Source organism: Lepisma saccharinum, unplaced genomic scaffold (assembly GCF_977018435.1).
Source record: "Lepisma saccharinum unplaced genomic scaffold, izLepSacc3.1 HAP1_SCAFFOLD_42, whole genome shotgun sequence".
Classification (NCBI taxonomy): Eukaryota; Metazoa; Arthropoda; class Insecta; order Zygentoma; family Lepismatidae; genus Lepisma; species Lepisma saccharinum.
The window spans coordinates 2,847,590-2,853,475 of NW_028142902.1; positions in this window are offsets into that span (position 1 = coordinate 2,847,590).

Here is a 5,886-nt window from a genome sequence, read left to right on the forward strand (position 1 = left end):
TTCAAACTCGCATATCTCCGTTACTATAGGAGATACAAAGGTGATTTTACATTAAATGTAATCAGGTCGAAGCTCTCTATTGGCTCATCAGGAAAAATTTAATTCTTTTGTAATATTCATGCTTAGTTACCATGGAAACTCTTATAACAATAAAGTAAACAATCTATTTGTGCATAATTGTAGTCATCGTCGTGGAGATTTGAAATAACCACTCTGATTGTTGAAACAATGTAATACAACCTATGGCCTCACGTTTTACGATAACATTATATAAAATTTCAAACTCGCATATCTCCGTTACTATAGGAGATACAAAGGCGATTTTACATTAAATGTAATCAGGTCGAAGATCTCTATTGGCTCATCAGGAAAAATTTAATCCTTTTGTAATATTCATGCTTAGTTACCATGGAAACTCTCATAACAATAAAGCAAACAATCTATTTGTGCATGATTGTAGTCGTCGTCGTGGAGATTTGAAATAACCACTCTGATTTTTGAAAAAATGTAATACATCCTATGGAATCACGTTTACGATAACATTATATAAAATTTCAAACTCGTATATCTCCGTTACTATAGGAGATACAAAGGTGATTTTACACTCAATGTAATCAGGTCGATGCTCTCTATCGGCTCATCAGGAAAAATTTAATCCTTTTGTAATATTCATGCTTAGTTACCATGGAAACTCTCATAACAATAAAGTAAACAATCTATATGTGCATAATATTAGTCATCGTCGTGGAGATTTGAAATAACCACTCTGATTGTTGAAACAATGTAATACAACCTATGGCCTCACGTTTTACGATAACATTATATAAAATTTCAAACTCGCATATCTCCGTTACTATAGGAGATACAAAGGCGATTTTACATTAAATGTAATCAGGTCGAAGATCTCTATTGGCTCATCAGGAAAAATTTAATCCTTGTGTAATATTCATGCTTAGTTACCAATGAAACTCTCATAACAATAAAGCAAACAATCTGTTTGTGCATGATTGTAGTCGTCGTCGTGGAGATTTGAAATAAGCACTCTGATTTTTGAAAAAATGTAATACATCCTATGGAATCACGTTTACGATAACATTATATAAAATTTCAAACTCGCATATCTCCGTTACCATAGGAGATACAAAGGTGATTTTACATTAAATGTAATCAGGTCGAAGCTCTCTATTGGCTCATCAGGAAAAATTTAATCCTTTTGTAATATTCATGCTTAGTTACCATGGAAACTCTTATAACAATAAAGTAAACAATCTATTTGTGCATAATTGTAGTCATCGTCGTGGAGGTTTGAAATAACCACTCTGATTGTTGAAACAATGTAATACAACCTATGGCCTCACGTTTTACGATAACATTATATAAAATTTCAAACTCGCATATCTCCGTTACTATAGGAGATACAAAGGTGATTTTACATTAAATGTAATCAGGTCGAAGCTCTCTATTGGCTCATCAGGAAAAATTTAATTCTTTTGTAATATTCATGCTTAGTTACCATGGAAACTCTTATAACAATAAAGTAAACAATCTATTTGTGCATAATTGTAGTCATCGTCGTGGAGATTTGAAATAACCACTCTGATTGTTGAAACAATGTAATACAACCTATGGCCTCACGTTTTACGATAACATTATATAAAATTTCAAACTCGCATATCTCCGTTACTATAGGAGATACAAAGGTGATTTTACATTAAATGTAATCAGGTCGAAGCTCTCTATTGGCTCATCAGGAAAAATTTAATTCTTTTGTAATATTCATGCTTAGTTACCATGGAAACTCTTATAACAATAAAGTAAACAATCTATTTGTGCATAATTGTAGTCATCGTCGTGGAGATTTGAAATAACCACTCTGATTGTTGAAACAATGTAATACAACCTATGGCCTCACGTTTTACGATAACATTATATAAAATTTCAAACTCGCATATCTCCGTTACTATAGGAGATACAAAGGCGATTTTACATTAAATGTAATCAGGTCGAAGATCTCTATTGGCTCATCAGGAAAAATTTAATCCTTTTGTAATATTCATGCTTAGTTACCATGGAAACTCTCATAACAATAAAGCAAACAATCTATTTGTGCATGATTGTAGTCGTCGTCGTGGAGATTTGAAATAACCACTCTGATTTTTGAAAAAATGTAATACATCCTATGGAATCACGTTTACGATAACATTATATAAAATTTCAAACTCGTATATCTCCGTTACTATAGGAGATACAAAGGTGATTTTACACTCAATGTAATCAGGTCGATGCTCTCTATCGGCTCATCAGGAAAAATTTAATCCTTTTGTAATATTCATGCTTAGTTACCATGGAAACTCTCATAACAATAAAGTAAACAATCTATATGTGCATAATATTAGTCATCGTCGTGGAGATTTGAAATAACCACTCTGATTGTTGAAACAATGTAATACAACCTATGGCCTCACGTTTTACGATAACATTATATAAAATTTCAAACTCGCATATCTCCGTTACTATAGGAGATACAAAGGCGATTTTACATTAAATGTAATCAGGTCGAAGATCTCTATTGGCTCATCAGGAAAAATTTAATCCTTGTGTAATATTCATGCTTAGTTACCAATGAAACTCTCATAACAATAAAGCAAACAATCTATTTGTGCATGATTGTAGTCGTCGTCGTGGAGATTTGAAATAACCACTCTGATTTTTGAAAAAATGTAATACATCCTATGGAATCACGTTTACGATAACATTATATAAAATTTCAAACTCGCATATCTCCGTTACCATAGGAGATACAAAGGTGATTTTACATTAAATGTAATCAGGTCGAAGCTCTCTATTGGCTCATCAGGAAAAATTTAATCCTTTTGTAATATTCATGCTTAGTTACCATGGAAACTCTTATAACAATAAAGTAAACAATCTATTTGTGCATAATTGTAGTCATCGTCGTGGAGGTTTGAAATAACCACTCTGATTGTTGAAACAATGTAATACAACCTATGGCCTCACGTTTTACGATAACATTATATAAAATTTCAAACTCGCATATCTCCGTTACTATAGGAGATACAAAGGTGATTTTACATTAAATGTAATCAGGTCGAAGCTCTCTATTGGCTCATCAGGAAAAATTTAATTCTTTTGTAATATTCATGCTTAGTTACCATGGAAACTCTTATAACAATAAAGTAAACAATCTATTTGTGCATAATTGTAGTCATCGTCGTGGAGATTTGAAATAACCACTCTGATTGTTGAAACAATGTAATACAACCTATGGCCTCACGTTTTACGATAACATTATATAAAATTTCAAACTCGCATATCTCCGTTACTATAGGAGATACAAAGGTGATTTTACACTCAATGTAATCAGGTCGATGCTCTCTATCGGCTCATCAGGAAAAATTTAATCCTTTTGTAATATTCATGCTTAGTTACCATGGAAACTCTCATAACAATAAAGTAAACAATCTATATGTGCATAATATTAGTCATCGTCGTGGAGATTTGAAATAACCACTCTGATTGTTGAAACAATGTAATACAACCTATGGCCTCACGTTTTACGATAACATTATATAAAATTTCAAACTCGCATATCTCCGTTACTATAGGAGATACAAAGGCGATTTTACATTAAATGTAATCAGGTCGAAGATCTCTATTGGCTCATCAGGAAAAATTTAATCCTTGTGTAATATTCATGCTTAGTTACCAATGAAACTCTCATAACAATAAAGCAAACAATCTATTTGTGCATGATTGTAGTCGTCGTCGTGGAGATTTGAAATAACCACTCTGATTTTTGAAAAAATGTAATACATCCTATGGAATCACGTTTACGATAACATTATATAAAATTTCAAACTCGCATATCTCCGTTACCATAGGAGATACAAAGGTGATTTTACATTAAATGTAATCAGGTCGAAGCTCTCTATTGGCTCATCAGGAAAAATTTAATCCTTTTGTAATATTCATGCTTAGTTACCATGGAAACTCTTATAACAATAAAGTAAACAATCTATTTGTGCATAATTGTAGTCATCGTCGTGGAGGTTTGAAATAACCACTCTGATTGTTGAAACAATGTAATACAACCTATGGCCTCACGTTTTACGATAACATTATATAAAATTTCAAACTCGCATATCTCCGTTACTATAGGAGATACAAAGGTGATTTTACATTAAATGTAATCAGGTCGAAGCTCTCTATTGGCTCATCAGGAAAAATTTAATTCTTTTGTAATATTCATGCTTAGTTACCATGGAAACTCTTATAACAATAAAGTAAACAATCTATTTGTGCATAATTGTAGTCATCGTCGTGGAGATTTGAAATAACCACTCTGATTGTTGAAACAATGTAATACAACCTATGGCCTCACGTTTTACGATAACATTATATAAAATTTCAAACTCGCATATCTCCGTTACTATAGGAGATACAAAGGTGATTTTACATTAAATGTAATCAGGTCGAAGCTCTCTATTGGCTCATCAGGAAAAATTTAATTCTTTTGTAATATTCATGCTTAGTTACCATGGAAACTCTTATAACAATAAAGTAAACAATCTATTTGTGCATAATTGTAGTCATCGTCGTGGAGATTTGAAATAACCACTCTGATTGTTGAAACAATGTAATACAACCTATGGCCTCACGTTTTACGATAACATTATATAAAATTTCAAACTCGCATATCTCCGTTACTATAGGAGATACAAAGGCGATTTTACATTAAATGTAATCAGGTCGAAGATCTCTATTGGCTCATCAGGAAAAATTTAATCCTTTTGTAATATTCATGCTTAGTTACCATGGAAACTCTCATAACAATAAAGCAAACAATCTATTTGTGCATGATTGTAGTCGTCGTCGTGGAGATTTGAAATAACCACTCTGATTTTTGAAAAAATGTAATACATCCTATGGAATCACGTTTACGATAACATTATATAAAATTTCAAACTCGTATATCTCCGTTACTATAGGAGATACAAAGGTGATTTTACACTCAATGTAATCAGGTCGATGCTCTCTATCGGCTCATCAGGAAAAATTTAATCCTTTTGTAATATTCATGCTTAGTTACCATGGAAACTCTCATAACAATAAAGTAAACAATCTATATGTGCATAATATTAGTCATCGTCGTGGAGATTTGAAATAACCACTCTGATTGTTGAAACAATGTAATACAACCTATGGCCTCACGTTTTACGATAACATTATATAAAATTTCAAACTCGCATATCTCCGTTACTATAGGAGATACAAAGGCGATTTTACATTAAATGTAATCAGGTCGAAGATCTCTATTGGCTCATCAGGAAAAATTTAATCCTTGTGTAATATTCATGCTTAGTTACCAATGAAACTCTCATAACAATAAAGCAAACAATCTGTTTGTGCATGATTGTAGTCGTCGTCGTGGAGATTTGAAATAACCACTCTGATTTTTGAAAAAATGTAATACATCCTATGGAATCACGTTTACGATAACATTATATAAAATTTCAAACTCGCATATCTCCGTTACCATAGGAGATACAAAGGTGATTTTACATTAAATGTAATCAGGTCGAAGCTCTCTATTGGCTCATCAGGAAAAATTTAATCCTTTTGTAATATTCATGCTTAGTTACCATGGAAACTCTTATAACAATAAAGTAAACAATCTATTTGTGCATAATTGTAGTCATCGTCGTGGAGGTTTGAAATAACCACTCTGATTGTTGAAACAATGTAATACAACCTATGGCCTCACGTTTTACGATAACATTATATAAAATTTCAAACTCGCATATCTCCGTTACTATAGGAGATACAAAGGTGATTTTACATTAAATGTAATCAGGTCGAAGCTCT